General features: G+C 43.6%; 1 protein-coding gene across 1 annotated transcript in view; it reads right to left on the reverse strand.

Moving 5' to 3' along the window:
* GABRB1 (gamma-aminobutyric acid type A receptor subunit beta1) overlaps positions 1-25798 on the reverse strand; it is a 98339-nt gene that overhangs the window by 50058 nt on the left and 22483 nt on the right. The gene's annotated exons all lie outside the window — the stretch shown is intronic.

A 25798-nucleotide genomic window follows, 5' to 3' on the forward strand; every position in this document is an offset into this window, starting at 1 on the left:
TTATCACTACAAGCTGACACCTTTGGCTAAGGAAGAATTTGTTGCCCCATTGGCAGAATCATTCCACATGGAGAACTGTGATGAAAGGAAGTTGAATAGTGTGAGGGGAAATGTTTCATCCTCCAAAACAAGCTATTAGTCCTTTCTGGAGTTACAACCTACTGAAAATTGTGCAATTTTGCACTTGTGTCGCTTAAATGTCATCAATGGCATGGACAGGTCTGTAGGTTGCATCAGAGCATAGCTGTCAACCTTCCCTTTTTTTGCGGGAAATTCCCTTATTCCAGCGCCGTTTCCTGCTGCTTCCCGCTGCTATCCCGGATTGTTAGATATCTCGTAGACTGTCCCCAGGACAGGTGAGGCTGCTGATCCCTTATTTTCGAGGCCGCTGATCCCTTATTTTCAAATCTGAAAGTTGACAGCTATGCATCTGACAGATGAAACTGTAAGCAAAGTCAGCCTGTTCTGCATTTAGCCATGCTTGCCCTGCTCATGAACCATCAAACAAACATGACCCATTGTAAAATACTGCAAATATATTTCATAGAAGAATCAGATTGTGTTACAGCAAACAAGAGTGATTTAATTAAAGCAGGAATAGAAAACCTGTGGCCCTCTAGATCAGAGCTTTCCAAACTTTTCATGTCGGTGACACACTTTTTAGTTATGCATCTTTTCGCGACATAGTAATTTAGTTTTACATCATTTTGTGACACAGTGATTCAGTTTTACTAGCAAACCAGAGGTTAAACTAGCCCCTTTCCATTCCTGGGAGCAGACACACCTACACACTGCAGGCGACACACTAACCTGTCACGACACACAGTTTGGAAAGCTCTGGTCTAGATAATGAGGGACATTAACTCTCAACAGCCCTAGCCAAGATGGCCAATGGCCTGGGATGGCAGTTAAGAGTCCAAGAAGATCTCCATAACATTCTAGAGAGAAGATATGCAAAAAATAACAGCTAACATCTAAATGGCCTCCTAAGTTCTTAAAAATTATTAGTAAGCATCAATATTCACAAATTTTATAACATTTATCACTGCATAGATATTAACTGTGGATGGTGACTAAACTCATGCTCTCTTTTAAAAGACATTGGTAAAACTTGCTTGAATTTATGACAACTCTTAAAAAACCCTGCATATTATACCAGCCTGCCCCTTTACATTCCATATAACACCAGACCAGAATAAACATTTTAGATCATGTTTTTGAAAGGAAGGAATCATTTTCATAAAGTATATAAGGGGCCTGGATGAAAAATCTGTAGTTTGAACTAGAGTTCACCAGGTCCAATTGATAATGCTGCCAACACTTCATTGTTCTTTGAAATCTGTCAGTGCTTGAAGATGAAACTAAGAGAACTTCAGAGGTTTCCCTCCTCCTCCTGAGAAGGGAATGCATTTTAATTAACTTTTGGCACCCAGAAATGACAAAGGAACAGATCGGATTTTCTTGAAAACCAATGCCTCAATGATGAGAAAATCCTCCAACTTGTTTTCTATGACCTGGAAACTGGTGATTTCATTTGATGTGATCCAAAATCAGTATCCCTCTTTGAGTTTAAATGAAGATGCCATTCTTAGTTTGCCTCTCAACCCTAATTTGATATTCAATGCATTGCCATCCATCTTTTATGCCTTCATGCCAATGCCGTCTCATATCAAAGCCCTAGCAGATGAATTTCCACAAACACTTGAAAGCTAATTCTCTAACGCTTGACGTGCTCATTGGATTTTTCGATGCATAACAAGCTTAGCTTGGATATCAGTATTCACCTGTACCAATGCCTTTAGCCTTATGTCTGAGTGTCTCCTTTCTCCATAATAACTGAGCTGAGGCAAAGACGGAAAAGGAACAAAAACACATTACACTGCATCAAAGCTCGTAAGTTTGCGCAGAAACATTTGCAGTGACAAATAACAGAACATATCAAAGGCAATGTAATAATTTAGTTGCCGTTGCAAAACTGGGGCCTTTCAAAACCTTTCATTGCCAAATAAAGAGTCAAAAATTCAAAGCAATCATAATAAACACTTCCTTGAAAGCCCTTACACTTTCAGAGTACAATGTAAGGCAGCCCATTATACATTCATCCTAAAGGAGCGTGATCCAAAACTCATCAAAGTCAACCAAATTATTTTCTATTGCTTTTGTGAATTCGGAAGATTTTCAACCCTGCAATAACTTCCCATTCTTATAAAAGCAAAAGTGGTAACAAATACTTAGAGAGTACTTTGCTCTTGGAAAGGGGAGAAAATGAATGTCAGCATATCAAGAAATTAATATGATTCATGACTAAGGGTCTTCCAGATGGGGGGTTAATTTGCAAACTGGATGCTGGCAATGGAGGGTTTGTTTTCCTATTCCCCAGAAAGGGTGAATATGGATTACATGGGGGAAGCTATGTTGTGTGGATGGTGGAAAAAAACAACCCTGATCAGCAGCTATTCCACAATAAACACCCGTCTGAAGGCACCCTTTGAGCTGAACCTCATTTTATTTCTTTACTTAAAAATATTTAACGCAAACAGATGCCAGGGCAATGTACAATGGGCATGAAAGAAACTTGGTTCCAAATACCAATACAGTGGTACCTCGGGTTAAGTACTTAATTCGTTCCAGAGGTCCGTACTTAACCCCAAACTGTTCTTAACCTGAAGCACCACTTTAGCTAATGGGGCCTCCCGCTGCTGCTGTGCCGCCGGAGCACAATTTCTGTTCTCATCCTGAAGCAAAGTTCTTAACCTGAAGCACTGTTTCTGGGTTAGCGGAGTCTATAACCTGAAGCGTATGTAACCTGAAGCGTATGTAACCTGAGGTACCACTGTACAACAAAACAAAACAATAGCACATCAGCATTAGTGATGAATTAGCAAGATGAGAGGTGACAACAGAACAACAATGCAGTCTAAACATAACCATTTAAAATTCCTGGACATTTTAACATCCAGAATAATGACCATACCATAGTTCTGTGCAAACTTCTTACATATAATTTTCTCTTGGTTAGCAGATTTGGTGAGCCACCAACTCCTCAGTCATGTATAACTGAATAGCCCAGCAGGTGCTCAGTTTTGCTCCTTGCCCTGGACTGCAGGAACAAGCAGCTGATAAGCAACTGACTATAATAAACTACAGTTTCCAGGATTATTATTAATTTTTTTGAGGGGTGGAGTCCTGTGATTTAAATGCACAGTGTGTATACAGTCCAAGACACCAGGGGCCCCGTGTTTATCATAACTGTAAAAGCTGCAACAAGTATTTAAAGAGAGAGAGAAATAATTTGAATGCGCTCCCCCTGCCATTGTTGGCAAGTTACACAACAAGCAGCTATTGTAGCATCACACGCCGTATTTCTAATAATAAACCAAATTCATAAAGTTTGACAGTGTCCTTCAGCAAAACTGCGTTAAGTTGTTATAACGTCCATTATTATCCGGTTGCTATGGCAACTGTGTTTCTAAGACAACTTTCCAACCCCACTGGGAAGTTGTGGAGATGAGGCTGGTGTTGATAACATGACATTAATGACATGCTAGGTATTAAGAAAGCTCTGTTTAAAATCTGAATGAGAATAGAAAACGGGAGACAAAGTGTATGCAAAATTAGTTCTTCTATTGCACTAAGTAGGTCAAGGTCTCCCAAACGGCAGATGAAGTGGTACGTTGTAACACTTCAGAATGCTTATTGATGGAGACTCATATGATTGAATACTCATATTTAAAAAACACCCATATACAGGGGCGTAACATGGGTTGCTGGTGTCCGAGTCGGAGCAAGTATTGTACCCCCCTGGTGGACTTTGCAGTGGTCAGTCTCTTCACTGGCCAGCATCTAATCAAGGGAGTCTCTCCTTACAAAGCACCGTATTTTTCGCTCTATAAGACGCACCAGACCACAAGACGCACCTAGTTTTTGGAGGAGGAAAACAAGAAAAAAATATTCTGAATCTCAGAAGCCAGTACAGCAAGAGGGATCGCTGCGCAGTGAAAGCAGCAATCCCTCTTGCTGTTCTGGCTTCTGGGATAGCTGCACAGCCTGCATTCGCTCCATAAGATGCACACACATTTCCCCTTACTTTTTAGGAGGGAAAAAGTGAGTCTTATAGAGCAAAAAATATGGTAATCCAAAACTGTCACTCTGACAAATTTTTGTCACAGCATATTTTGTAATTAAAAACCAAAGTGTTCCTATGTTCATGCTGTAACATACAGTGAAGAAGTAGAAGTTGAACTTATAACCTTGCTCAGTGAAAGGAACAGGAGAATTTCTACCTGCTGAAATATAATGCCTACCACTTTGCTGACTCCTTCACAGTTTATTCAACAGGAGGAAATCTAAGAGTACTCTGAAATATTGACTCACCTTTTCACTACTAATGATACAATAGACGGAGATAAAATAGCAACTCTACTCATAAGTGTGGGGGCTTGCACTAACAATTCAATGAGAACTTTGCTACATCCCTCAAAATCTTGAACTTTTGAACAGTTGCCAATGACATGTGTTATGAAACTTAAATGTAACTCACAATTGAGAAGGTTTAGAGACAAAGCAGTAGAGTTTGTGGCAGAACTGACCAAGCTTTCTTAGAACTGCCATTATGGTGCAGTTATGGTACAACAGACATACTAGTATGTGGAAGTTCTTCTGGAAAAAAATGGCAGAGAATACTGTAGTTTGAATGACAAATAATCTCTGCTTCTACTTTAAAGCTAGACTGGGTTGTTGAATTAGGAAATAAACCTGCATCGAATTTAAAGACACTACTGTGGAGAAGAAGAATAGTAGGCTCACGTGGTGATTATATATTTGACTGCAAATAAGGTTTTGCAAGCCTGACAATTAACTCAATCCCCTAACTGGTTCTTTTCGCAGTCTTAGCAGAAGTGCACATTTAATACAACTCATTCTTAACAACAGCTTATACTGGCTCAGGATTCCTAGTAATATGTTACCATCAACACAAACAGAATATTGTTGCCTGCCACCCCAATCTTTGAGTGGTGCGAGTTTCAAGAGGTTTCTGGTGCTTACCCAGGGTTCCTGGTTTCTTTGGAATGAAGAACAGCAAAGGTTGTGGTGTCTTTATAATACAGTCATACCTCGGGTTACAGACGCTTCAGGTTGCGGTTTTTTGGGTTACAGACCGTCGAAACCCAGAAGTACCGGAACGGGTTACTTCCAGGTTTCGGCAGTTGTGCATGCGTAGAAGTGCTGAATCGCAACCCGCACGTACACAGACACGCCGCTGTGCGTTGCAAACGTGCATCCCTCATGGATCATGTTCGCAACCTGGGCGTCCACTGTATATGGTTTATTTACACCTATATACAACCTGAGATAGAGGGGTTCACAGCATTAACACCCCAAAAGAGACTTGCTTGTCCCATAGCCAGAGCCTTGGATTCCCAACCAGGAGGAGAGGAGGAGGAGGAAGACTAGGAACCACATTTGTCCCACCACCGATATGTGCAGCGATCTAAAAAATAGTTTTGAAATGGTTTTCTATGGGTCATTCTGGCTGTACCCGATTTTGCTTATACAGTGGTACCTCGGGTTACAGACGCCGCTAACCAGGAAAAAGTACCTCGGGTTAAGAACTTTGCTTCAGGATGAGAACAGGAATTGTGTGGTTGCGGCTTGGCGGCAGTGGGAGGCCCCATTAGCTAAAGTGGTGTCTCAGGTTAAGAACAGTTTCAGGTTAAGAATGGACCTCCAGAACGAATTAAGTTCTTAACCCGAGGTACCACTGTATGTGTAATGGCCAGGAACACAACCCCCCTATTTTTGCTGGGGCTGATGAGGACTGTTGGTTTCACATCCTTGCCTTAGGCTATGATTTGCACTGGCTTTACCCTATTTTTGTGTTACCCCTTTAAATGGAATATATCATGTGGGAATCAGCTGTGATTATTCTAGTTGAGCTTGCCTATCACTTTCCATACTTCAGGGTCGCGGGGTGTACTGCCTGTACTTTTTTTGTTGATCCTTTTCAAAAGACTGAATAATAATAATAATAATAATAATAATAATTTATTTATACCCCGCCCATCTGGCTGATTTTCCCCAGCCACTCTGGGTGGCTTCCAACAAAATATTAAAATACAATAGTCCTCCATATATTAAAAGCTTCCCTAAACAGGGCTGCCTTCAGATGTCTTCTAAAAGTCTGGTAGTTGTTTTTTCCTTTGACATCTGGTGGGAGGGTGTTCCACAGGGCGGGCACCACTACCAAGAAGGCCCTCTGCCTGGTTCCCTGTAACTGGGTTTCTCACAATGAGGGAACCACCAGAAGGCCGTCAGCGCTGGACCTCAGTGTCCGGGCAGAAAGATGGGGGTGGAGATGCTCCTTCAGGTATACTGGACTGAGGCTGTTTAGGGTTTTAAAGGTCAGCACCAACACTTTGAATTGTGCTCGGTTTGGTTTAAAAGCCACTATTATTTAGCCAGAAGTGTCTGATCTGTTCGCATGCTAATCAGAGTTGTTAATCATTCCCTTTTCAGCAGGCCAGGGAAATGGCATGCTCATGCTACTGTATACAGTGATAATTAATTTCCCATACATTTTCTGCTGTTCAGACTGAGTGGTAGTGAGGCCATCCTAAAGCTATTTATTCCAAACCTTTGATTGAAATCTTTATGGACAGCTCTTAGCAAAGAGCAGAGTTCAGTGATAAATGGTTGCTCAAACATCTACCATGGCACAGCATACCAGGAAGAAGATTACATAATGCTTTAGTAAATGTCTTGTTTTGTGGCATGGCATGTAGCTATTCCTTTTACCGCTCTTCAAAGAGCCAAGTTGCATGGTCAAAAGTACTGTGTTGATGCACTGTACAATTTTCAGCTACAGGTGAAGGGCCAATGTTTTGATCTGCCACATCATCAACAACAACCAACTAATATATTTTATTTATTGAATTTATATTCCACCCTTCCTCTCGAAGGAACCCATTTGTGTGTCAGGGAGAAGACTAAGCTAGAAAATGCAGAAGCTAGAAGTGAGTCTAAAAAGCAGAGACATCACCTTGCCAGCAAAGGTCCATATAGTTAAAGCTATGGTTTTCCCAGTAGTGATGTATGGAAGTGAGAGCTGGACCATAAAGAAGGCTGATCGCCAAAGAATTGATGCTTTTGAATTATGGTGTTGGAGGAGACTCTTGAGAGTCCCATGGACTGCAAGAAGATCAAACCTATCCATTCTGAAGGAAATCAGCCCTGAGTGCTCACTGGAAGGACAGATCCTGAAGCTGAGGCTCCAATACTTTGGCCACCTCATGAGAAGAGAAGACTCCCTGGAAAAGACCCTGATGTTGGGAAAGATAGAGGGCACAAGGAGAAGGGGACGATAGAGGACGAGATGGTTGGATAGTGTTCTCGAAGCTACCAGCATGAATTTGACCAAACTGCGGGAGGCAGTGGAAGACAGGAGTGCCTGGCGTGCTCTGGTCCATGGGGTCACGAAGAGTTGGACATGACTAAACAACTAAACAACAACAGCAAAGAAGTGAGTCAGATGCAATAACTTGGAGCCAATCAGAACCTAAAATTGCAGATAAAACTATGTGCATGCCAGCAATCTTGCAGGCTTGTTCACAGCGGGTTTTCCCAGGGAAAGCAGTAGACAAAAAAACAACAACCGCTCAGACCTGTGCCTAGAAAGCATGGAAAACCTCCTCAACCTGTGCTTTCTAGGCATGGAACAAGCAAAAGTGTGGACGAGCCCTGAGTCTTGAACAAGAAACTTCTGGGGTCTGAAGCTGGAGCCTTTCTCTTTTATTATTATTTCATCCCCTAACATGCACAGTTCCTTCCTTCCTTCCTTCCTTCCTTCCTTCCTTCCTTCCTTCCTTCCTTCCTTCCTTCCCTCCCTCCCTCCTTCCTTCCTTCCTTCCTTCCTTCCTTCCTTCCTTCCTTCCTTCCTTCCTTCCTTCCCTCCTTTGTAATTGCCATGGCAACTTCGCAAGGCCACACATACTGTGAAAATGTATAGCATTTAGAAGGTACTGAGTGCTAGGATAAATGAGCATCTTCAGCCTACTAATAAGCACCTGTGGCACTGTACTCTAAACCACTGAGCCTCTTGGGCTTGCCGATCAGAAGGTTGGCAGGTCGAAACCCCACAATGGAATGAGCTCTTGTTGCTCTGTCCCAGCTCCTGCCAACCTAGCAGTTCGAAAGCACGTCAAAGTGCAAGGAGATAAATAGGTACCACTCCAGTGGGAAGGTAAATGGTGTTTCCGTGCACTCTGGTTTCTGTCACGATGTTCCGTTGCACCAGAAGTGGTTTAGTCATGCTAGCCACATGACATGGAAAGCTGTCTGTGGACAAATGCGGGCTCCCTTGGCCTGAAAGCGAGATGAGCGCCACAACCCCAAAGTTGCCTTTGTCTGGACTTAACCATCCAGGGGTCCTTTAGCTGGGAGTTGGAATAAGTCATGTGAATGTGAAGAAACTGGAGAGCAAAAAAGTGGCAAATCCAATATGTGGATCTAAATATAAAATCTAGGGTATGCATCTATTTAGCTTGAATATTCCAGATGGTTGAAATATTTTCTTTTTAAAAAAACCCAGTAAACTGATTTTAGGGTTTTAAAAACATATCCTAAGATATTTTATTCCTGGGATGCTGTAGGTTCTCCTCCACAACACACACACTATTGCTGTTTCTTTTTTAAATTTAGAAATGTTGTCCAGATTAGAAATAACTTCCTGGCATTAACATATAGTGCAATACCACTGTCTAGCTCAGGGATGGGTAACTTGTGGTCTTCCAAATGTTGGACTCCAACTCTCATCAGCCCTAACCAGAAAAGCCAGATGTTGCTGAAGCTAACACCATTGGTCTAGATATAGTTTTCTTGGAGGGCCACTTTGAGGAGTGCTGTGTCAGTACAGGTGTTGACCATTTTGCATGGGGGTTCCATTCCTGTTCCCCATGCACATCAACAGAGCTTGCATAAGTGTGCCCCTCTCTCTTTTGCCCCATTCTGCTGCATTCTGCCCCACCTTGCCCTCGTTCTGTTCTGCTCTGCCCCTATTCCTCCCTTCATTCTGCCCCGGCTCTGCTGCCTTCTGGGTCCAAAAGGACCTGGGCATCAGTGATCATGCACTGAATAAGGTAAAGGTAAAGGGATCCCTGACCATTAGGTCCAGTCGTGGCCGACTCTGGGGTTGCGGCGCTCATCTCACTTTATTGGCTGAGGGAGCCGGTATATAGCTTCCGGGTCATGTGGCCAGCATGACTAAGCCGCTTCTGGCGAACCAGAGCAGCACACGGAAACGCCGTTTACTTTCCCGCCGGAGCGGTACCTATTTATCTACTTGCACTTCTTGCTTTCAAACTGCTAGGTTGGCAGGAGCAGGGACTGAGCAATGGGAGCTCACCCCGTCGCAGGGATTCTGTCCCATTCAGCTGCATTCTGCCCCACCTTGCCCTCGTTCTGTTCTGCTCTGCCCCTGTTCCTCCCTCCATTCTGCCCCGGCTCTGCTGCCATCTGGGTCCAAAAGGATCTGGGCATTGGTGATTGCGCACTGATTGGATGCACCTAAAATGGTCACTGCCCGTACTTCAATATTTATCTTCTGAAGTTTCCTGACAACATATCCTGTTGCCACATATACCACTGTCTCCGTGCCGCTTGTTATTTCAAGGCTGGCAAATGGAGGGACGAAGGAAGAGGAAGAACATGAGCAGCTGGTATCCCTCAGTTAAACTGCTGATCCCTATCATATTTAAATCACACTTGTTGGATTGGCATAGTGCACTATAAATGACACCTGCATATTTGTGGAGATTTTCTTTCACAGGATAATAGCAAGACTGTCTCTCTCACCCTAACCCTACCTGTGTTCTAAGATGTGCATGCTACTCTGGTAGACTGGAGCCTCTCAGATTGTCTGCCTTTCTCTTTCTGTTCAGGTTAATCATAATCATAATCATAATATCTTTATTTGTGTCAGCCACAAGCCATAGCAAAGGAATCAAATACAATCAAATACAGATATAGCTAGATGGTTGTCTATACAAAATGCATTCTGAAAGTTTACAACTGTACAAATAAAAGAGTTAATAACTGTCCTTGACCACAAGTAAAACATATGAACTAGTGGGCTTTCTTTGCTAGGCATTCAACAGGTTAGTCAGGTGGCAGATGTAATTCTAATTGCCCCAGCTAAAAAAATTGCTGTGTTGGCTGTCACCTGGTAATCTTGGTCTTCAAGAAGGAAGGAGACTGTGGCAATGGATGAACAACCTGGTATGGATGATGGAAGAGGGGTAATAACCTCGTCATACAGATCTGTATAAAGAGACCAAGCTAGGAGTACATGCACTACAGATTCGATACTGCCATATCCGCATGGACATAATCATTTTTCAAGCAGAATTTGAGGGAAGCCACCCTTGAGTACTGCCGATGGCAGTATGTTCAGTCTTGCATAGGTGAAGTCATGTCTGTATTCCAAAACTGTTAAGTTTTGCAGATAGGATACGGATGTGTGGAGGAGACTAGGTGCGGAAAAAATGGTACCAAGGACTAAATTTTCTTATGGTGGCTGAATTATTCTGTTGCTCAATGTTGTTTAGGCGTTGCCTAATTAAATTCTTTGCTTTATCAAAATCCGATGTTAATAACTGTTGGGGTGATAAACCAGAGGAGTAGAGCTTTTGAGTAACAGTTTTGGTCCACGCACTTTGGTGTCGGTCTTGCAATATTAAGGGCAAAAGACCGGTGGGGGTGAAATTCAGACGAAGCTAATAAGTAAATTGTCCTGTACGAAATTTGTAATTCAACTGAAGGAAGGTTGGCCTCCGACTGCAATGAAGCGTTTGGAACACAAGATGGCACTGAGAAAATTTGCTTTAAGAACTTGGACTGAACAATTTCTATAGAGTCAAGGTGAGTATTAGGCCAAATCTGTGCCCCATTTAGTAGCTGGGCCAGGGGTTTAGCTTTGAACACTTCTAGTGCTGAAGGTATGTGGCTACCGCTTTTTGTGTAGAAAAACCATGATAAGATTTTGCCACTTTGAGATGCATTTTCATTTATATAATTCAGGACCCTGTTGACTGAAAGACAAGTCCAAGATATTTCATGACTTTGACTTGTTCAATTGTCTCAGTATCCATTTGCCATCCATAGGCTCTATAGTTTCTTGAGAACACCGTGACTTTGGTTTTATTGTAATTCACAGCCAGTTGTTCTTTTTGGCAGTATCCTGTGAATGCCCTCATCAATGACAATGTCATCTGCATATAGTAGGACTGAGATGGCCTTTGTGGCCAATTTAGGAGCATGGAACTTGGTCAGGTTAAAAACATGGCAGGTGCATAAGCAAGAGTTCACTATAGTTATTACCTTTTTTAGCCATACAAAATGTTGGGGAAACTAGGCCATTTATCACATGATTGAAGCAAAAGTGCCAAGTGGCTTACTGTGAACAAATACAATTACAGGTATCTCGTAAGGACCAAAGCACAAGAAAGTTCTGTGTTAGTGAGTTTGTTAGGGCTGTTGTATAGTCTCCTTTAGGCAATAAAAGAGTTACTGCCAATTGACTGTAGTCTTTGGCATTAATTAAGCAACAAGTTTGTTATGTCTCCACCAGCCTTATGAATCTACCTTCAGTTCCTTGAATTGTTCACACAGGTCTGAAAAACAGACCTGTTTGCATGCTTTCCAATATTTATTCTATATAATAATAATAACAACAACAATAATAATAATAATACCCAACCCATCTGACTGGGTTGCTCAAGCCGCTCTGGGCAGCCTCCAACATATATAAAAACATAATAAAACAGTTAACATTAAAAAACAAAACCTTCCCTATACAGTGGTACCTCGGGTTACATACACTTCAGGTTACATACGCTTCAGGTTACAGACTCTGCTAACCCAGAAATAGTGCTTCAGGTTAAGAACTTTGCTTCAGGATGAGAACAGAAATCGTGCTCCGGCGGTGCGGTGGCAGCAGCAGGCCCCATTAGCTAAAGTGGTGCTTCAGGTTAAGAACAGTTTCAGGTTAAGATCGGACCTCTGGAATGAATTAAGTACTTAACCCAAGGTACCACTGTAAAGGGTTGCCTCAAATGGATCGGGGATCTGATAACTCCATACCCTCCAACATCTCCAATGAAAATAGGGACATCCTAAGGAAAAGTGGTACATTCCAGGATCAAATCAGAAACCTGGATGGATTCTGTAAATCCGGGACTGTCCCTGGAAAATAGGGACACTTGGAGGGTGTGTGTGTGGTCTTTCTGGTCACCACTGTGATAGAAGAGCACTTTTAAAACAGAGGACCAAGTCAGTTAAGATGCTCAAAGAAGCTAATTCCAGAAAGAAGCTTTCATGTCCTGTTTAATAATACACTGCCAAGAGAATAATTTCTGTGTAAACCTGTCAAGTGCTCATCTGGGCCAGAGAACAGTGCACCACTCTTAATAAATCAAAAGGCTCCACCCGACAAGAAGGAATGTACAGGATACAAAGGAATGACTTGCAAAGCTCAGCAGTCAAAATAAAAAAAATCCTTCCAGTAGCACCTTTAAGACCAACTAAGTTAGTTCTTGGTATGAGCTTTCGTGTGCAAGCACACTTCTTCAGATACACTGAAACAGAAGTTGCCAGATCCTTCTATATAGTGAGAAGGTGGGGAGGGGTATTACTCAGAAGGGTGGTGGGAATGGGAGATTGGCAGATAGCTGAGATGAGCCTGCCTTTTCCTGTAAGACCTATTACAGTCGTTAAGACCTATTACAGTCGTTCCTGTAAGACCTATTACAGTCGTTAAGAGTCGTCAGCAGGCTCATCTCAGCTATCTGCCAATCTCCCATTCCCACCACCCTTCTGAGTAATACCCCTCCCCACCTTCTCACTATATATCTGGCAACTTCTGTTTCAGTGTATCTGAAGAAGTGTGCTTGCACACGAAAGCTCATACCAAGAACTAACTTAGTTGGTCTTAAAGGTGCTACTGGAAGGATTTTTTTTATTTTGACTATGGCAGACCAACACGGCTACCTATCTGTAACTAAAGCTCAGCAGGACAGGCAGAGCCTAAGAAAGAGCTACCCACATTTCAGCCATGGATAACAAAGAGTTTTAGGGTGGATTTGATGACCAGCTTGTAAGAAGTGACTTAGCATTGCCACCTCTTTATGTTGGTCGTATTTTGGAAGCTGTGTCCCATTTATTACGAGCAGAAAGCACAGATGGGGCAATTGATTCCGTGCGCTCTGGTTTCCATCACGGTGCTCTGTTGCGCCAGAAGCAGTTTAGTCATGCTGGCCACATGACCCAGAAAGCTGTCTGTAGACAAATGCCGGCTCCCTTGGCCTGAAAGCTAGATGAGCACCGCAACCCCATAGTCGCCTTTGACTGGACTTAACTATCCAGGGGTCCTTTACCCGTATTTATGGGACCGCCTCTCCTGGTATGCCCCGCAAAGGACCTTAAGGTCCATGAATAATCATAGTTTAGAGGTCCTAGGCGCTAAGGAAGTCAGATTATCCTCCACCAGGGCCAGGGCCTTCTCAGTGATGGCTCCGACCTGGTGGAATGCTCTGTCTCATGAGACCAGGGCCCTGCAGGATTTAACTTCCTTCCACAGGGTCTGTAAGACAGAGCTATTCCACCTGGCTTTCAATTTGAACTTAGCCTGATCTTTTATTCCCCTTCCTTCCCTCCCCCCTCCTTTTTATGAAGATTACCCATTCTGGGATCTCACAGCTAATTCTCCCCTGGTCTCCTCGCTGGCCCAAATAGGACTAATTTAGCCAGCTAGCCCGGGTGATCATCTAATGTTTATTGGATGGATTTCCCCCCTAAATTGATTTTTGAATTCTGGATTTATTGTTATTCACATTTTATTCTGTATTTTATGCTGTTTTCGTTGCATCAATTGTTTTAAATTTGTTGTTAGCGGCCCTGAGCCCAGTTTTCTGAACCGGGAAGGGCATGGTATAATAATAATAATAATAATAATAATAATAATAATAATAATAATTGCCTTCACCTTTTTACCTTAATTGCACTTTGCAGGTAGATCTAATACTATTTTTCTAGAAAAAGAGGTGCCAGAACTCATCATGAATGTCTCCCTCATTCTTTTAGAATGGCAATGACACCCACCTGGGAACCCACCTGAAAGGTGGCAGAACTGAGATCCGCCGAGTTCCAGCTGAAAAAAAGCCCTGCGTAGACTTATCCAAATACCATTTTCTTACAGGGAAATGTGCCTCAAATAGGATTTTATGAGCAGAGTTATTACACGTCAAGTTGCTTTCTGAAGTTCAAGAAACTTCAAAATCATGGCAAGTAGAGGCACAGTGAGCCTAGTCACAAGATGAGGATTTTCACCCCAGAGTCACATCCTAATAAGAAAACGGTTATAGGAACCCATTCTCATGCTACTCACATTCCCAGTCCTGGTGTGAAACAGCAGCAGCTGAGGGCAAATCTCCATAGTTTATGTTAATCACTTTTACCCAGCTGTGCTGTAATTTGAAACCTCTGGAGCTGAGTTCTCTCCCCTCCCCTCCATCCTTAATGCCTTCTGCTGAAGAGGGTACTCTAGCATTACCAACAGTATGATGCAACAGACGGATTATTATAAATATAGTATGCAAATATACACAAACTCTCACCTGCGTATGCGATAAGTCCAAATTGCTTTTCATTCTATCTACTGCTAGCAGATAGAGGGTGGCAGGCAGCTCCTGCTGTAATATGCATTATGCAGCAGGCAGATTATTTTCTGTTAGTTATGAGAATGGGAGCAACCTGCTGGGGTCTTCTGCTCTGATTTTTGTAGGTAATGAGCGGTTCACTGAGAAATGTTTCTCCATTTGCCTTCCTTCCACAGTCACATTTGCAGGGACCTAACTTTACATGGACAAATGGAAACCTAGATAGTAATAATAAAATAATAATAATAATAATGATTTATTTATACCCCGCCCATCTGGCTGGGTTTCCCCAGCCACTTTGGGCGGCCTCCAACAAAACACTAAAATACAATAACCTATTAAACATTAAAAGCTTCCCTAAACAGGGCTGCCTTCAGATGTCTTCTAAAATTTTGGTAGTTATTTTTCTCTTTGAAATCTGGAGGGAGGGCGTTCCACAGGGCAGGCACCACTACTGAGAAGGCCCTCTGCCTGGTTCCCTGTAACTTGGCTTCTCGCAGCAAGGGAACCTCCAGAAGGCCCTTGGTGCTGGATCTCAGTGTCCGGGCAGAATGATGGAGGTGGAGACGCTCCTTCAGGTATACCGGACCGAGGCCGTTTAGGGCTTTAAAGGTCAGCACCAACACTTTGAATTGTGCTCGGAAACATACTGGGAGCCAGTGTAGGTCTTTCAAGACCAGTGTTATATGGTCTTGGCAGCAGCTCCCAGTCACCAGTCTAGCTGCCGCATTCTGGATTAGTTGTAGTTTCCAGGTCACCTTCAAAGGTAGCCCCACACAGAGCGCATTGCAGTAGTCCAAGAGAGAGATAACTAGAGCATGCACCACTCTAGCAAGACAGTCTGGGGGCAGGTAGGGTCTCAGCCTACGTACCAGATGGAGCTGATAAACAGCTGCCCTGGAAACAGAATTGACCTGCGCCTCCATGGATAGCTGTGAGTCCAGAATGACTCCCAGTCTGCGCACCTGGTCCTTCAGGGGCATAGTTACCCCATTCAGGACCAGGGAGTCCTCCACACCCGCCCGTCTCCTATCCCCCCCAAAACAGTACTTCTGTCTTGTCAGGATTCAACCTCAATCTGTTAGCCGCCATCCATCCTCCAACCTCCATGTAAGTGAAGCATGTGAGTGGCCACAGGGGCAGTTGTCCCAGGCACAAAATAGTTAGGGGTGCAAAATTTCAACACCTGCTGCTGCGCGCTTCCATTGCTGGGATCTGTTGAGAACGTCTTCTCCATGCGAACCAGCAAGTGATCTCTCCAGACAATATCCATCATCTCCAGGCAGAACTGAAAGATATCCATGCCTGAAATCTTGGAGAACCGTTGCCAGTCTGGCTGACTTAGTATAAGGCGGCTTCCTATGTTACTATATCTAGGCAGTGGTGTAGCATGGGTTGCCAGAACCTGGGGCTGCGTGAAGGGATGGGTGGGAGGGAAATGGATGGAGTATGCATGTGCATCACAACCACAGATTTAAGAAAAGAAGAGTTGTTCCGTTGTATGGAGAGGTCACTTCCTGCGGCATTCTGCATGCAAAGCAGCTACTCTACCACTGTGCTGCAGGCCTTCTGCATACCACCTCCACTGCTTCCCTGATAAACCAAGGGGACTGAACCACGAGAAACAGAAAATGAGACATATCTTACTGAGCTGAACTGGACAAGATCAGGCATTTGGTATTTGCATCTTATTGCTTACCTACTCCTGATACCTGCCCTGACACCAGCCATAGGAGCTATGAAACTTTGCTGGCTTCAAGCAGATTTTAGGAGCATATAGCAAGTTCTAGCAAAAAAAGAAAGGAAAGAAAAGGAAAGGAAATACAGCTACCTAAAAACTGAATGGGAATCCTTAAAAAAAAAGGAAGACAACCAATGATGCTAAATTAATCCAGCAAACGGAGGAATTATTTGTGAGCAGACTTTGATTTTTCACGAATGGATTCACGATTGGGAAAAGGCTTTAATAATGTATTCAGTGACCAATTTCAGCCCATGGGATAGTCACAAACACGTCGAGATATGTCGTGAGCGCCGTGGCCATTTCAGTCATATAGTATTATTTCAGTTTCGTAGATGAAAGCCTTAAAATAAAATACAAAGAAGAGGAACTTTCTGTCTTCATGGGTGGATTGATTTTGTGGGATTTATGATCACATGAATTTCCCTGCTCTGCTGTCTTGGAAGAAAATTCAGTGGGAGGAATTGAGATTTACAGTACACTACACAGGCCTATTCAGTCATAAGTCCCATTGTGTTCAATGAGACATACTCCAAGGTAGGTGGATACAGGATTGCAGCCTGCACTCCGATATCGATTTATCTGGGAATACGCCTCAATGGAATTTTCTGGGTAGACATATATCTATAGGACTCTGCTGTTATTCTGGTGGTTTATCTGTACAAGTTGGGTGGGTCATTTGCACTATTGATAAGGAAAATACAGAATATCAAGTGATGATGTAAGGATGATGTAAACTTGGTTTGTGTGCGAAAAGAACAGAAGCAGTTCTGGGAACAGAGAGACGTGGGAACTGCAGTCTTAGAATGAGAGGCAGAGCGATGGAAGCTGAGAAGGTGAGTAGAAGGCCAAAAAAAGCACTTTGGTACTCTACTTCACTGCCCCTCTCTCTCTCTCGAGATCTGATGTGGACCTATGCTCAACTTGTGCATTTGTAAATAAACATGAAACATTACAAAACGCCACAAGTCTCCCAATTACGCCTCCTGCCAAAGGAAACGGAAGCTGGGGAAGCATTGCCCCAGGAACTTCTCGCCATCTGGGGAATGCTTAGCAATATATCAATAATGGAAACGGTGCAGTTTACTTTAGGTGAAGGATGGAAGAAATGCCAAAACCAAATTATCTATGCCTTCTCATTTGGGGGAGCCAGCTATTTTGGGCTCCGTTCGCTGGGACTGTCTCTTGAGGCAGCCCTAGTTGAAATGAATGAGAATTCATCATGCTTTTGTGACTCTCCCGTTAATTTCAATAGCACTCGTTGAAGAACAGTTCCCAGTGGAATGCATCCTTCCTTAGTAAGTGATTTTCCCTCACCACGCTGCATTTGTTAAATATTTAATACCAAATCTGAACAGTGATTAGCAGGCTCATAAAGCACATGTTTAGGATATGTCAAATCCTGCTACAGAGGCAGCTGTGTATCGTGGGACGTATTTTCCAATGAGCTTTATTTATTTTTAAATCCATCTTAAAAACAGTGAGTCCCCTGATGTCTCTTTTCAACATTTTAAAGGAATCCATAGCATTAAGGCTGGTATACTGAGCAGATACAGATGTTCTAAGTGGAAACAAGCAAAATCAAAGTAACTCATATTTTAAAGCTAAAAATCTGTTCAGATAAGATTGCATATTTTTAAAAATAAAATTTCATCCTTTTCAACCCCTCTGGAGGCCTAGGGGAACAGTGGTGCTTCTGCAATGAAGAATGGAAGCAGTGGCAGGTGCAGAACATTAAATATTCCCATTGATTTTTAAATGTATATTTATTGTTTCTTTTATTTCTTATTCATTCTTGTTATTTCTTAATGCATTTTGTATTGTATTCTGTGGAACTGAACAGCTGGAGGGTACCTGGAATTCAAATTGTAATATCATTAAATACAATATAAGAAATAAAAGAAGCAATAAAAATACAATCGAAAATCACATTGCATCTTGCACAGTGCATTACAATTGCTAAAGAGGAGAAAAATCATTAGATGGTCTGCCAAGACTCTCAGAGGTCTAGGGGGGGAGTGTGGGGACCACTGGTATATAGCTTAAAGCAGGAATGGGGAACTTTTTTCAGCTAGTGGGCAGTTCCTAACCTCCCCTATGGGCCACATTATCAGGTGGGTGGGTCTGCCCACTGTCAATCACTTCATGCCATTATGACATCAGGTGAGTTCAAAGGGTCTGGTTGCCTGCACTGACCAGCTGATTGGTGCTAACAGATGGGATCCTCCTTAATGAGGGTCCTGGTTGCGCGTGGGCCCCATAGCCCACTGGGAGATTTGTTGCCAGGCATGGCCCAAGCCTTAACCGTTGGGCCCCGGGATGGCGCCAGGTTGTTTGGACCAATCAGGGAAGTTGGCGCGATTCCTGGGGCCTATAAAAGCGGCAGCGCGGCGTAACTGGGGGAGCTTGCATCGCGCTGCCTCCCTAAGTTTAGGTGCTGCTGCTTTGGCCTTGCTTTGGATTGGGTTGCCTGCTTTGGAGCAGGAGCTGGGTAGGAATTTTTCCATTTGGCAGATTGGCTGTAGCCACTTGGTTTTCGCCTACCCCCTTAGCAATCGTCACAACTTCATAAGGTTTGGCGGATAGGGATTGGCTTAGTGAGGTGTGTGGGAGGGGAGGTGCTGCCATCACCTGCCCCTCCATGAATAAGGTTATTCTGGTAAAGGAATCTGGGGGTCCTGGATCTCGTCCAAAGTCCGCTTGAGGGGCTAGGGCCATGCCAGGACCACAGGAACCCTGGGGTGAGCTTCGTTGGTCTTCATTGATGTTGCTCCCTCGTTTGGTGTTTACCTTTCCAGACTTCCAGCCGGAGAGGCAGGAGTCAGTTATAGTCTGTTGCCAATGCCTAAGCCAACACCGCTCACTTTGCTATAATCAGTAAAGTTGTGGCCTAAATTTTGCCCAATAACATAAACTAAAATTACGTGTCAGTGTGAAGTTATTTTCAGGGGAAGGGCTTGGGGGCCTCGGGGTGCAATGAGCCTTACATTATTTACGTATTTGCAGGTGCTGTTTGAATCCAGACCCTGCCTGCAAAGGGACATTCTTCCTCTGCAGATTGGCAAAGCTACCTACAAAGCTGGAAAACTGTCCCTCTGCAGGCATGGTTTGAATCCAGGGATGGGAATATGTGACTTTCCAGATTTTGTTCAACTACAGCTCATATCAACATTGACCATGCTGATGGGAGTAAGAGTCCTTCAACCTCTCCAGGGTCACATCTCCCTGCTCCCCATTGTTGTAGACCAGGGACGGCCAACTTCTAAGATACTGTGATCTACTCACACAATTAAAAACTGGCAGTGATCTACTCATTTTTGGGGGGTTCAGGTCAAAGTTGTTGAGTTTTTTTAGGGAGGAACGTTCCAGTTTTGGGGGGTTTACATCAAAGTTGTTGAGCTTTTTAAGGGAGGAAAGCCCCCCCCCCTTTTAAGGAAAATCCTGGTTTTTTGGGGGGGATCAGGGCAAAGGAATAAAAAGAAGGCGCTCACAAAGAGATCGCTAATGATACAGTCAGCATCGCAGTGAGAGCTTCGTCTTCCGGTATATTGATCTAGAGGGTGGGGTGAGGGGGCGGGGCTGGCTGGAGGAACCAGCGATCGACCGCGATCTACCCGGGGACCGACCAGTAGATCGACCTGTTGGACATCCCTGTTGTAGACTATGTGTGTGTATGTGTGTACAAGACACATGGTCCCAATGTAACCCTTGTGCATGCAAACTTTTCAGCCACTGATTTTGTGAACCAGCCCAGAGTTCCACAATTTGGACACGTGTGAAAATTATGTATGCAGGTCTTGCAGGGAAAGTGGAGATGAGCTTAAAACCCCCATGTGATGTATCTGTTGCGGAGCTGTCTGTCCCATTGCAGATCATGGATGGGGAAGTGAATGTTCAAACATGCCATTACATCAGAATACTCTTTACACCAGGGGTCACAGCTAGCATGGCAGGGGAAAACCTTGCCTAGAACTTTGATATGTCAATTTTACAGGTGCAAAGAATACTTTATGCATGAATCATTTAAACATGCAGTATCTCATTTGCAGTCTGATGTGGTACAGCTCAGTGACTGTGTCCTATGAAGCCTCTGCTCATCTGGTTTTGCTCTAACTGGGAATGGATTTGTGCAAAAATTAAAAATGCTAGGATTCTGCAATAGGTGTTTGACCAAATGTGACCCTCAGAAATTGTACAGATTCCCACCCTCCTCTTGCTCTTCTAACTATGGTGGGCGGGCTTAACCTTTGGCCCCTCAGATGTTGCTACAGCTGATGGGAGTTAGAGTCCACCAATATATGGGGAGCAGAGTTTAGCCACTCCTAAGCCAATGAGAGGAGGACTAGGCAGGTGTGATCCTAGCAAGTGATTTCATTTGGACTGAACCGCAAGAAGCCCCACCAATCTGAAGTCAACAGACAGGCACTTATATACAGATCCAATGCCAAGTTACATTTTGACTAGCATGCAATCCCCTCTCCCTACCCGATTCATATTTGCATTGTTGCTATAGTTATCGGAACAGAAAGTTATGCTGATGAGTCACCCGCTCCCTCTGATATTATTTATTCATTCCAATCCTATTCTTACACAATAAGCCCACAGCAGATACATCATGAAATCTAGCAAGGCTTCTGCTTCCAGATCGAAAAACTGGACATTTTAAGAGCAGAATAACTCAGGCATAGGCAAACTCGGCCCTCCAGATGTTTTGGGACTACAACTCCCACCATCCCTAGCTAACAGGACCAGTGGTCAGGGATGATGGGAATTGTAGTCCCAAAACATCTGGAGGGCCGAGTTTGCCTATGCCTGGAAAAACTGTTGGCTAGTTCGAAGGCTATCCCACTGAAGGTTTGGTATTCTGCACCACAGATGAAAGTTGCAGGTGGTGCTTCTCTTTCACTTCTGAAAATGTATAGAGCCTCTGCCCAACACACCCATCAGACCTATGAACACATACAGGTGAAACTCGGAAAATTTGAATATCATGGAAAAGTTCATTTATTTCAATAATTCAACTTAAAAGGTGAAACTAATATATGAGATAGACTCATGACATGCAAAGTGAGATATGTCAAGCCTTTATTTGTTATAATTGTGATGATTGTGACGTACAGCTGATTAAAACCCCAAATTAACAATCTCAGAAAATTAGAATATTAAATGAAATCAGCAAAACAAGAATTGCAAATAGACCAATATTGGACCTCTGAGAAGTAGAAGTATGCATGTACTCAGTACTTGGTTTGGGCCCCTTTTGCATCAATCGCTGCCTCAATGCGGTGTGGCATGGATGCTATCAGCCTGTGGCACTGCTGAGGTGTTATGGAAGACCAGGAAGCTTCAATAGCAGCCTTCAGCTCTTCTGCGTTGCTCGGTCTCATGTCTCTCATCTGTCTCTTGGCAATGCCCCATAGATTCTCCATGGGGTTCAGGTCAGGCGAGTTTGCTGGCCAATCAAGCACAGTAATCCCATGGGCACTGAACCAGGTTTTAATACTTTTGGCAGTGTGGGCAGGTGCCAAAGTCCTGCTGGAAAATGAAGTCAGCATCCCCATAAAGCTCATCTGTGGAAGGAAGCATGAAGTGCTCCAAAATCTCCTGGTAGACGGCTGTGTTGACCCTGGACTTAATGAAGCACAGTGGACCAACACCAGCTGATGTCATGGCTCCCCAAATCAACACAGACTGTGGAGACTTCACACTGGACTTCAAGCATCTGGCATAGTGTGCCTCCCATTCTTCTTCCAGACTCTGGGTCCATGGTTTCCAAATGAGATGCAAAAGCTGCTCCCATCATCCCTAGCTAACAGGACCAGTGGTCAGGGATGATGGGAATTGTAGTCCCAAAACAGCTGGAGGGCCAGGTTTGCCCATGCCTGCCCTGACTGGTGATGCAGTCAGAGAATCATAGAACTGTAGAGTTGGAAGGGACTCAAAGGGTCATATAGTCCAATTCCCTACAAAGCAGTGTCAAAAATGGGCAATGTCAAAAATATCACAGAACTCAAAAAGCTTGTCCGCTATTTTGTGACATTTTTGGTCACCCTAATAAACTGTGGATTTTGGAGTGAAAACTTATTATTTATAATTGTTTTCATTCATAACCATTCCTCAGTTCTGGAGGGTGTGTATGTATGTTAAGTTTATTAGGTAAAGGTAAAGGGACTCCTGACCATTAGGTCCAGTTGTTGCTGACTCTGGGGCTGCGGCGCTCATCTCTCTTTATTGGCCGAGGGAGCCGGCGTACAGCTTCCGGGTCATGTGGCCAGCATGACAGCTGCTTCTGGAAAACCAGAGCAGCGCACAGAAACACCGTTTACCTTCCCGCCGGAGTGGTACCTATTTATCTACTTGCACTTTGATGTGCTTTCGAACTGCTAGGTTGGCAGGTGCAGGGACCGAGCAACTGGAGCTCACCCCATCGTGGGGATTTGAACTGCCAACCTTCCGATCGGCAAGCCGTAGGCTCTGTGGTTTAACCCACAGCACCCCAATTAAGAAGAATCCACCATATTCTGAGGGAGTCCATTCCACAGCTCTTATTGTCAGAACGTTCTTCCTGATGTTTAGGCGGAATCTCCTGTTTTGTAACTTGAAGCCATTAATTCAGGTTCTGTTCTCTGGAGCAGGATAAAGCAAGCTTGCGCCATCTTCCATGTGAATTCATTTAAAGTAGCTAGGTGTTCCCTTGCCACCTCCGTGTCAATAAAAAAGAAGACCTCGAGCTCTGGGGTTCTTATAAACTGTGCTGTCAGAAAGCTCTCTGTAGTTCATGTCAACTTAAGACAAAGGTGCTCCCTATTTAAAACAATCATGCTGGTAATGTGCTCATTGTAACCATTTGATAATGATTAATTCATTTGATCTTATAACAGGTGACATGAGCCCTACCATAGGAAGTAATGCATTTTGCAGCTGAGAAACATTCCCAAAGGTCACTGGCAAATTTCTCTCCCTGTGCCCCATTGTGCGCTGAAAACTGTCTCCACAAAGTTCACCATGTCTATTTTAATTGTCTTCCAGCAAATACCCTAACAGAGAGCCAGACTAATTGATGTATATTGATGTGCATAAGGAAGTGTGAAATTAGGCAGAGGCCTTCGAGAAGAAGTAACATGGCTTATGTCGTTATGAAACTAAGAGATGCACCCAGCGGGAGGAGGTCTGTGCTTGCTAGCAAAATGCTCATCATTTTGAGGGATGGTATATACCGTATTTTTTGCTCTACAGGATGCACTTTTTTCTTCCTAAAAAGTAAGGGGAAATGTCTGTGCGTCTTATGGAGCAAATGCGTGGTCCCTGGAGCCGAATTGCCCTGGGGCAAAAAGCAGATCATGCTTTTTTTTTTTTTTTGAAGGAGGGAAGTGGGTGTTGAAACAAAGCTGCTGATTGTTTGCCGATCGGGGAGAGAGATAAGGGACACTATAGATAAAGGAGGCTTCCTGGGAGGGGGGAGGTAAAGACAGAAAACTTGCAAAGGGGGGAAACAGGAAGACTAAAGCAATAAGGAGAGAAATTAGAAGAAAAGGAGGAGCAAAAAACTGCTCCAGCTAAGGAAAAGACACTAAGGCAAACAAGAGGGAAGGGAGTGTTGAAAGGAAACAGCTGATCAGTGGGATTGGGAGAGAGATAAGGAGCACTAGGGATAAAGGAGGCTGCCTGGGAGTGGGGAGGTAAAAGCCCATGGATCCTCAGGATTTTTACATTGGGTCACCCCAAATTCACCATCAGATCACATAGCATGTCCATGGCTACAGCCTGCACCAAAAAAATCACGCATCCACTATTTCCTGGGGCTGCAATGGTGCAAAATGTGGTTACAAAGCACGGATCCACATAGATCCTCAGGATTTTTGCAGGATTTAGGTGTGTCTTATGGTCAGGTACATCTTATGGATCGAAAAATACAGTATGTGGAGGGAAGACTCAGATTATAGGAACCCTAGAATGTGTGAGCAGATACACATCACACTTCTCATGGATCACCTGTTGGTGAAAGCTGAGAAGAGCAGCCATTTATGCCTCTCCGAAAAAGGAGGGTGTGGAGTTGCATAACATTTGCATCTGCTACTTTATATGTATAGGTGTTTAAAAGAAACACAAAACATCTCACCATTGTGGTGGAAGTCTGCGACCAAGTAATGCGTGTACCTGCTTGCTCTGCTGTCCAAAAGCTTACTGTTGGTAGGCAACCACCGTGCTCCCTCTATATCTTTAAACTGGATGTGAATGGGTGTTCCTTCCACTAGAACAGACCAGTCAAATAGTTCACTGCCCTCTGTCAAGTAGGACTTGTAGCTAGCTACCCTAGAACAGAGCCACGGAGTGCTGCAGGTAGTAACAACATTGTCCTCCTAGCATGGCATTTTACTTTCTCCTGTAGGAATGAATGGCAGGCATTTGCTGATATGTGGGTTGAACTAGATGTGAAAAGCAATGGACCCAAGATTTTAAAAATTGCTCTGGCATTTAAGACACAGCGGCCCCAGTTCAGGCTATGGGCAGTACATGAGGGATACTGGGAAGTCACAGCTTCAATAAGGCCGCGATAAACTACCGTATTTTTTGCTCTATAAGACTCCCTTTTTCCCTCCTAAAAAGTAAGGGGAAATGTGTGTGCGTCTTATGGAGTGAATGCAGGCTGCGCAGCTATCACAGAAGCCAGAAAAGCAAGAGGGATTGCTGCTTTCGCTGCGCAGCGATCCCTCTTGTTGTTCTGGCTTCTGAGATTCAGAATATTTTTTTTCTTGTTTTCCTCCTCCAAAAACTAGGTGCGTCTTATGGTCTGGTGCGTCTTATAGAGCGAAAAATACGTATATAGAGGGCAGCTTTTATTTACAAAAGCTACCACTTAAGGGTGTTTATTTGGAAGCAGGTTTCATTGGAGTCAATGTGGTGGTCACATTCATAGCTGATAAGCATATCAATGGCTACCAGCCAGTACAGCTACATTCTACCTCCACTGTTGGAGACAGCTTGCCTCTGTATACTAGTTGCTGGGAATTTACAATTGGGGAACAGCAACTTACAGTTCTTTTCAGGCTTCCCATAGCCACTGTGAAAGTAGATGCTTTGGATTTAAAGTTATAGTGGTACAGCATGAGTGGAAGTAGCAGACTACAATCATATCATATATGATATGATATAATCTTATATGGAAGTGGGAGCAGAAGTTACAGTCAGACATGTCTGAGGCTCCATATCCTAAATAAAAATTATGAGTTTGTTGTTGTTTAGAACTGGGGCTGAATCAACAGTTATTTAGGCTTCAGTGTGTCTTGACTTACATGTTGTTGTTTAGTCGTTTAGTTGTGTCCAACTCTTTGTGACCCCATGGACCAGA

The sequence above is a fragment of the Podarcis pityusensis genome, assembly GCF_964106645.2.
Source record: "Podarcis pityusensis genome assembly, chromosome: 9".
NCBI classification, from domain to species: Eukaryota; Metazoa; Chordata; class Lepidosauria; order Squamata; family Lacertidae; genus Podarcis; species Podarcis pityusensis.